Source organism: Oncorhynchus kisutch, linkage group LG12 (assembly GCF_002021735.2).
Source record: "Oncorhynchus kisutch isolate 150728-3 linkage group LG12, Okis_V2, whole genome shotgun sequence".
In the NCBI taxonomy this organism is placed as follows: Eukaryota; Metazoa; Chordata; class Actinopteri; order Salmoniformes; family Salmonidae; genus Oncorhynchus; species Oncorhynchus kisutch.
The window spans coordinates 1,549,463-1,559,405 of NC_034185.2; positions in this window are offsets into that span (position 1 = coordinate 1,549,463).

Genomic DNA, 9,943 nt, shown 5'->3' on the forward strand with positions numbered 1-9,943 from the left:
CCGTACCCTTATTCTACTCCTCCTATGTTCCTCTGGCGATGTAGAGGTGAATCCAGGCCCTGCAGTGCCTGGCTCCACTCCTATTCCCCAGGCGCTCTCTTTTGACGACTTCTGTAACCGTAATAGCCTTGGTTTCATGCATGTTAACATTAGAAGCCTCCTCCCTAAGTTTGTTCTATTCACTGCTTTAGCACACTCTGCCAACCCGGATGTTCTAGCTGTGTCTGAATCCTGGCTTAGGAAGACCACCAAAAACTCAGACATTTTAATTCCAAACTACAACATTTTCAGACAAGATAGAACTGCCAAAGGGGGCGGTGTTGCAATCTACTGCAAAGATAGCCTGCAGAGTTCTGTCCTACTATCCAGGTCTGTACCCAAACAATTTGAACTTCTACTTTTAAAAATCCACCTCTCTAAAAACAAGTCTCTCACCGTTGCCGCCTGCTATAGACCACCCTCTGCCCCCAGCTGTGCTCTGGACACCATATGTGAACTGATTGCCCCCCATCTATCTTCAGAGTTCGTGCTGCTAGGCGACCTAAACTGGAACATGCTTAACACCCCAGCCATCCTACAATCTAAACTTGATGCCCTCAATCTCACACAAATTATCAATGAACCTACCAGGTACCTCCCCAAAACCTTAAACACGGGCACCCTCATAGATATCATCCTAACCAACTTCCCCTCTAAATACACCTCGGCTGTCTTCAACCAAGATCTCAGCGATCACTGCCTCATTGCCTGCATCCGTAATGGGTCAGCGGTCAAACGACCTCCACTCATCACTGTAAAACGCTCCCTGAAACACTTCTGCGAGCAGGCCTTTCTAATCGACCTGGCCGGGGTATCCTGGAAGGATATTGATCTCATCTCGTCAGTAGAGGATGCCTGGATATTTTATTTTATTTTTTATTTTATTTTTTTAAATGCCTTCCTAACCATCCTAAATAAACATGCCCCATTCAAGAAATTTAGAACCAGGAACAGATATAGCCCTTGGTTCTCCCCAGACCTGACTGCCCTTAACCAACACAAAAACATCCTATGGCGTTCTGCATTAGCATCGAACAGCCCCCGTGATATGCAGCTGTTCAGGGAAGCTAGAAATCATTATACACAGGCAGTTAGAAAAGCCAAGGCTAGCTTTTTCAAGCAGAAATTTGCTTCCTGCAACACTAACTCAAAAAAGTTCTGGGACACTGTAAAGTCCATGGAGAATAAGAACACCTCCTCCCAGCTGCCCACTGCACTGAAGATAAGAAACACTGTCACCACTGATAAATCCACCATAATTGAGAATTTCAATAAGCATTTTTCTACGGCTGGCCATGCTTTCCACCTGGCTACTCCTACCCCGGACAACAGCACTGCACCCCCAACAGCAACTCGCCCAAGCCTTCCCCATTTCTCCTTCTCCCAAATCCATTCAGCTGATGTTCTGAAAGAGCTGCAAAATCTGGACCCCTACAAATCAGCCGGGCTAGACAATCTGGACCCTTTCTTTCTAAAATTATCTGCCGAAATTGTTGCCACCCCTATTACTAGCCTGTTCAACCTCTCTTTCGTGTCGTCTGAGATTCCCAAAGATTGGAAAGCAGCAGCGGTCATCCCCCTCTTCAAAGGGGGGGACACTCTTGACCCAAACTGCTACAGACCTATATCTATCCTACCGTGCCTTTCTAAGGTCTTCGAAAGCCAAGTCAACAAACAGATTACCGACCATTTCGAATCTCACCATACCTTCTCTGCTATGCAATCTGGTTTCAGAGCTGGTCATGGGTGCACCTCAGCCACGCTCAAGGTCCTAAACGATATCTTAACCGCCATCGATAAGAAACATTACTGTGCAGCCGTATTCATTGATCTGGCCAAGGCTTTCGACTCTGTCAATCACCATATCCTCATCGGCAGACTCGACAGCCTTGGTTTCTCAAATGATTGCCTCGCCTGGTTCACCAACTACTTCTCTGATAGAGTTCAGTGTGTCAAATCGGAGGGTCTGCTGTCCGGACCTCTGGCAGTCTCTATGGGGGTGCCACAGGGTTCAATTCTTGGACCGACTCTCTTCTCTGTATACATCAATGAGGTCGCTCTTGCTGCTGGTGAGTCCCTGATCCACCTCTACGCAGACGACACCATTCTGTATACTTCCGGCCCTTCTTTGGACACTGTGTTAACAACCCTCCAGGCAAGCTTCAATGCCATACAACTCTCCTTCCGTGGCCTCCAATTGCTCTTAAATACAAGTAAAACTAAATGCATGCTCTTCAACCGATCGCTACCTGCACCTACCCGCCTGTCCAACATCACTACTCTGGACGGCTCTGACTTAGAATACGTGGACAACTACAAATACTTAGGTGTCTGGTTAGATTGTAAACTCTCCTTCCAGACCCATATCAAACATCTCCAATCCAAAGTTAAATCTAGAATTGGCTTCCTATTTCGCAACAAAGCATCCTTCACTCATGCTGCCAAACATACCCTTGTAAAACTGACCATCCTACCAATCCTCGACTTTGGCGATGTCATTTACAAAATAGCCTCCAATACCCTACTCAACAAATTGGATGCAGTCTATCACAGTGCAATCCGTTTTATCACCAAAGCCCCATATACTACCCACCATTGCGACCTGTACGCTCTCGTTGGCTGGCCCTCGCTTCATACTCGTCGCCAAACCCACTGGCTCCATGTCATCTACAAGACCCTGCTAGGTAAAGTCCCCCCTTATCTCAGCTCGCTGGTCACCATAGCATCTCCCACCTGTAGCACACGCTCCAGCAGGTATATCTCTCTAGTCACCCCCAAAACCAATTCTTTCTTTGGCCGCCTCTCCTTCCAGTTCTCTGCTGCCAATGACTGGAACGAACTACAAAAATCTCTGAAACTGGAAACACTTATCTCCCTCACTAGCTTTAAGCACCAACTGTCAGAGCAGCTCACAGATTACTGCACCTGTACATAGCCCACCTATAATTTAGCCCAAACAACTACCTCTTTCCCAACTGTATTTAATTTTTATTTATTTATTTATTTTGCTCCTTTGCACCCCCATTATTTTTTATTTCTACTTTGCTCATTCTTCCATTGCTAAACTACCATTCCAGTATTTTACTTGCTATATTGTATTTACTTTGCCATCATGGCCTTTTTTGCCTTTACCTCCCTTCTCACCTCATTTGCTCACATTGTATATAGACTTGTTTATACTGCATTATTGACTGTATGTTTGTTTTTACTCCATGTGTAACTCTGTGTCGTTTTATTTGTCGAACTGCTTTGCTTTATCTTGGCCAGGTCGCAATTGTAAATGAGAACTTGTTCTCAACTTGCCTACCTGGTTAAATAAAGGTAAAATAAATAAATAAATAAATAAATAAACACACCACAAAGCCCAGAGCAGCATCCCCCCCCCCCCCACACACCACAAAGCCCAGAGCAGCATCCCCCCCCCCACACACCACAAAGCCCAGAGCAGCATCCCCCCCCCCCACACACCACAAAGCCCAGAGCAGCATCCCCCCCCCCACACACCACAAAGCCCAGAGCAGCATCCCCCCCCCCCCCCACACACCACAAAGCCCAGAGCAGCATCCCCCCCCCCCACACACCACAAAGCCCAGAGCAGCATCCCCCCACACACACACCACAAAGCCCAGAGCAGCACCCCCCCCCCCCACACACCACAAAGCCCAGAGCAGCATCCCCCCACACACACACCACAAAGCCCAGAGCAGCATCCCCCCCCCCACACACCACAAAGCCCAGAGCAGCATCCCCCCCCCCACACACCACAAAGCCCAGAGCAGCATCCCCCCCACACACACCACAAAGCCCAGAACAGCATCCCCCCCCCCCCACACACCACAAAGCCCAGAGCAGCATCCCCCCCCCCCACACACCACAAAGCCCAGAGCAGCATCCCCACCCCCACACACCACAAAGCCCAGAGCAGCATCCCCCCCCCCCACACACCACAAAGCCCAGAGCAGCATCCCCCCCCCCCCCACACACCACAAAGCCCAGAGCAGCATCCCCCCCCCCACACACCACAAAGCCCAGAGCAGCATCCCCCCCCCCACACACCACAAAGCCCAGAGCAGCATCCCCCCCCCCCCCACACACCACAAAGCCCAGAGCAGCATCCCCCCCCCCACACACCACAAAGCCCAGAGCAGCACCCCCCCCCCCCCACACACCACAAAGCCCAGAGCAGCATCCCCCCACACACACACCACAAAGCCCAGAGCAGCATCCCCCCCCCCACACACCACAAAGCCCAGAGCAGCATCCCCCCCCCCCCCACACACCACAAAGCCCAGAGCAGCATCCCCCCCACACACACCACAAAGCCCAGAGCAGCATCCCCCCCCCCCACACACCACAAAGCCCAGAGCAGCATCCCCCCCCCCCCACACACCACAAAGCCCAGAGCAGCATCCCCCCCCACACACCACAAAGCCCAGAGCAGCATCCCCCCCCCCCCCCCACACACCACAAAGCCCAGAGCAGCATCCCCCCCCCCCCCCCCCCCACACACCACAAAGCCCAGAGCAGCATCCCCCCCCCCCACACACCACAAAGCCCAGAGCAGCATCCCCCCCCCCACACACCACAAAGCCCAGAGCAGCATCCCCCCCCCCCACACACCACAAAGCCCAGAGCAGCATCCCCCCCCCACACACCACAAAGCCCAGAGCAGCATCCCCCCCCCCACACACCACAAAGCCCAGAGCAGCATCCCCCCCCACACACCACAAGGCCCAGAGCAGCATCCCCCCCCCCCCCCACACACCACAACGCCCAGAGCAGCATCCCCAGAGGCTAGTTGAGAACACCTTTATTTAACCAGGTAGGCTAGTTGAGAACACCTTTATTTAACCAGGTAGGCTAGTTGAGAACACCTTTATTTAACCAGGTAGGCTAGTTGAAAACACCTTTATTTAACCAGGTAGACAAGTTGAAAACACCTTTATTTAACCAGGTAGGCTAGTTGAAAACAAGTTCTCATTTACAACTGCGACCTGGTGACCTGCGACCTGTGATCTGCTCTGACAGCTGGTGCTTAAAGCTAGTGAGGGAGATATGTGTCTCCAGCTTCAGAGATTTTTGCAGTTCGTTCCAGTCATTGGCAGCAGAGAACTGGAAGGAAAGATGACCAAAGGAGAAATTGGCTTTGGGGGTGACCAGTGAGATATACCTGCTGGAGCGCGTGCTACGTGTGGGTGCTGCTATGATGACCAGTGAGCTGAGATAAGGTGGGGCTTTACCTAACAGAGACGTGTAGATAACCTGTAGCCAGTGGGTTTGGTGACGAGTATGAAGCGAGGGCCAACCAACGAGAGCGTACAGGTCGCAATGGTGGGTAGTGTATGTGGCTTTGGTGACAAAAACGGATGGCACTGTGATAGACTCATCCAGTTTGTTGAGTAGAGTGTTGGAGGCAATTTTATAGATGACATCGATGCCAAGGAGCCAGAACCGGCTGATACCCAAGTACGCACTGGAAGGGGGAGAGGTTAGTGGAGGAGTGGCGGAGCGAGTTCTGGGCCATCTCTGCCCAGGGCACCAACGCTGCTCACTCCCCAGGCCGGTCCTGGCAATAAGATCTCAGAAACCTACCCACATCCTGGTTAACTCTCTCCACCTGCCCGTTACTCTCGGGGTGAAAACCCAAGGTAAGGCTAATCGAGACCCCCAGACGTTCCATGAACGCCCTCCAGACCCTCGAAGTGAACTCGGGACCCCGACCAGACAATATGTCCTCAGACACCCGTAGTGCCGGAAGATGTGTGTAAACAAGGTCTCAGCAGTTTGTAGGGCCGTAGGGAGACCGGGCAGAGGGAGGAGATGGCAGGACTTAGAAAAATTGTCCACAATTACCAGGATCGTGATGTTAACCTGTGAGGGAGGTAGATCGGTAAGGAAATCCACCGACATTTGCGACCACGGCCCTTGTGGAATGGGGAGGGGTTGTAACTTCCATCTTAGCAGGTGCCTGGGAGCCTTGCACTGGGCGCACAACGAGCAGGAGGAAACATAAACCCTCACGTCCTTAGCCAAGGTGGGCCACCAATACTTCCCAGTCAGACAGCGCACCGTCCGACCGATGCCTGGATGACCAGAGGAGGGTGACGTGTGGGCCCAACAGATCAGCCGGCCACGGACAGCTGGCGGAACGTACAGACGCCCAGCAGGACACTGGAGGGGAGTGGGCTCTGCACATAGTGCCTGCTCAATGTCCGCGTCCAGCTCCCACACTACCGGCACCACCAGGCAGGAGGCCGGGAGTATGGGGGTGGGATCCATGGGCTGTTCCTCTGTGTCATACAGCCGGGACAGTGCGTCTGCTTTAACATTCTGGGAACCTGGTCTGTAGGAAAGGGTGAAAACAAAACGGGTGAAAAACATGGCCCACCTTGCCTGGCGAGGGTTCAGTCTCCTCGCTGCCCGGATGTACTCCAGATTGCGGTGGTCAGTCCAGATGGGAAAAGGGTGTTTAGCCCCCTCAAGCCAATGTCTCCACATCTTCAAAGCCTTGACAACAGCCAACAGCTCCCGGCCCCCTACGTCATAGTTTCACTCCGCCGGATAGAGCTTCTTCGAGAAGAAGGCACAGGGGCGAGGCTTTGGTGGCGTACCCGAGCGCTGAGAGAGCACGGCTCCTATCCCACCTCCACTATGAATGCCAAAGAGGGATCCGGATGGGCCAGCACGGGAGCCGAGGTAAACAGAGCCCTTAGGTGACCAAAGGCCTCCTTCTTCACAAAAAAGAAACTCGAGGAGACGGGTTGAAGTGGAGGACCGAATGTACCCCTGATGCAGGGATTCTGAGACATATGTCTCCATAGCTACCGTCTCTGCCTGTGAGAGGGGATACACGTGACTCCTGGGAAGTGCGGTGTCTACCAGGAGATCTATCGCACAATCCCCCCGTTGATGGGGTGGTAATTGAGTCGCCTTCTTTTTGGAGAAGGCGAGAGCCAAATCGGCATATTCAGGGGGAAATGCGCATGGTGGAGACCTAGTCTGGACTTTCCACCATAGTAGCACCTATGGAAATCCCTAAACACCTACCTGAGCACTCAGTGAGAGCCGTCCTTTGGGGTCATGACAAGCTAACCAGGGTAGGCCTAGCACCATGGGAAACACAGGAGAGTCAATGAGAAAAAGACTGATTCTCTCCGTGTGACCCCCCCTGCGTCACCATGCCCAGAGGAGTGGTGGCCTCCCTAATCAACCCTGACCCTAATGGTCGACTATCTAAGGTGTGAACTGGGAGGGGCATAGCCACAGGAATGATGGGGATCCCTAAACTATGGGCAAATGATCTGTCTATAAAATTCCCAGCAGCGCCTGATTCGACAAGCGCCTTATGCTGGGAATGCGGGGAAAACTCAGGAAAAGTAACGAACAAAAACATGTATGCAACAGAGGGCTCTGGAGTGACGCCAGAGTGCCCTTCCTGCTGCCTCGACCCTCAGAGGAACCAACCCGGCACCGACCGGCAGTGTGATCTCTGCGGCCACAGATGGTACATGAGACGGAACCTTCTCCGGTCTCCCTGAGCGCGGCACCTCCCAGCTCCATGGGTACCGGAGCGGTGTTGCTGGGGGATGGACCTGACAGATCCCGATCTGTACGTCCGTGGGTAGCCAGCAGGTTATCCAGCCGAATGGACAGGGCCACCAGCTGGTCAAAGGTGAGTATGGTGTCCCTGCAGGCCAACTCTCGACGAACGTCCTCGCGCAAACTGCAGCGATAGTGGTCGATCAGGGCCCTGTCGTTCCATCCCGCTCCGGAGGCCAGAGTTCGAATGTCCATAGCGAACTCCTGTGCGCTCCTCGTCCCCTGCCACAGGTGGAAAACGGTGGTCGAAGACTGCCCAGAAACGACGGGTGAACTCCTCAAAGTGGGCCAGCACCTCATCTCCTTCCACCCACACAGCATTGGCCCACTTCCGGGCTTTCCCCGAGAGGCATGAGACAAGGGCAGACACCCTGTCACGGCCTGAAGGAGCCGGGTGGACGGTTGCCAGGTATAACTCCTGGCAGCGGGCAGCCGTCCCATCCCCGGTTTTACGGATACAGGTATCCTGTGTCTGTGTGTATATGTATCCTGTGTTGTTTTCTCTCCTTCTCCCCTCACAGGTGAAAATCATCACTCCCCAATCAGTCACCAATCAATCATCAATCAGAAGACACACCTCCTCCTGTTTCCTACCCAATCACAGTTCCTTTCCCTTGGTTTAAAAACCCTGTCAGTTGTTTGCTCTAGAGCTCAATCTCTCTGTAAATGCCATGTCTGTAGGTCTCTGTGTTTCACTCTCTCTTTGTGTATTAACCTCTCTTTTGTTTGAGCACCTCCATAGCACTTTGTCATCACCTGTGAGTATTGTTTTTGGTTATGGTGTTTGTGTTTGATTGCTGGTGGGAAAAGGGGAAAATAAGACAAGTCGCCCATGGGCATACACTACCCGTAGGTAAACTTTGTTAAATACAATAGTTAGAACTGGGCGGACCACCCACTGTATTTTTGGTTAGTTAGTTAGCTGTTGTTAAAGTAGGCTAGTCTAGCTTAGCGGGTTTTTGAATACTTATTGTTTCTTTCCTTGGGTCCAGCTCAGCCCCTTTTCCTGCTCCCCCCATTACCGTGTGTTTACAAATAAACCTTGAGTTTGACGGTAGATTTCAGTTGTCCTGGTTATTTCGTTCACACTTTTACTTTGTCACTATTATAATTTGCATGAGTTATGTTACGGGTCTCATTACCATCCCCCCTAGACGGTCGGGCCAAAAGGGATTCGTAACACCCAGGGAGGGAGAAGCAAATCCCATTGGAACCAGGTGCAGCGGGAGTAGTGGAGGCCCCTGTTGTGCTGGTGGAGATGCTGGAGGAACTCTCTGTCTCTCCCAGCGGTCCATAGCTTAGACGACGTGGTCCATGGCGGCGCCGAGATGGTGGAGCATCGCTGTGTGTTCCTTGACGTGCTCCTCGACCCCCATACCAGGGGCACCTGCTCCTGCTGACTACATATTCTGGTATTCTGTTAGGGGTGCGTAACTGGTGGCAGCGAAGTCAGACGCAGGACAGCAGAACTGGGTAATAACTGGAGCAGTTTAATATACATAACCGGCATCCAGAATAATAAAGAATGGGTACAAAACCCGACGTGCACTAGACAACAAATGTGCACAAGCACTTATAACAAACAATACCACACAAAGACATGGGGGGAACAGAGGGTTAAATACACAACACGTAATGAGGGAATGAGAACCAGGTGTGTGGGAAAACAAGACAAAACAAATGGAAAATAAAAAATGAATCGGCGATGGCTAGAAGACAGGTGACGTGGACCGCCGAACACCGCCCGAACAAGTAGAGGAATCGACTTTGGCAGAAGTCGTGACAATGATAGTATGGTAAATCACAGTGGTATATCAGTATGGTAAACCACAGTGGTATATCAGTATGGTAAATCACAGTGGTATATCAGTATGGTAAATCACAGTGGTATAACAGTATGGTAAATCAAAGTGGTAAATCAGTATGGTAAATCACAGTGGTATATCAGTATGGTAAATAACAGTGGTATAACAGTATGGTCAATCACAGTGGTATAACAGTATGGTCAATCACAGTGGTATATCAGTATGGTAAATCATTGTGGTATAACAGTTAGGTAACTTCATACTAGACACAGAGACATAAATATGGTATCCACGAGTTCATGTGACTCTGGGTCAGTTGATAAAGGACCTCATCTGACTGGTTCAGTAGATAAAGGGCTCCATCTGACTCTAGGTAAGTAGATTAAGGGCTTCATCTGACTGGGTCAGTAGATTAAGGGCTTCATCTGACTGGGTAAGTAGATTAAGGGCTTCATCTGACTGGGTAAGTAGATTAAGGGCTTCATCTGACCCTGGGTCAG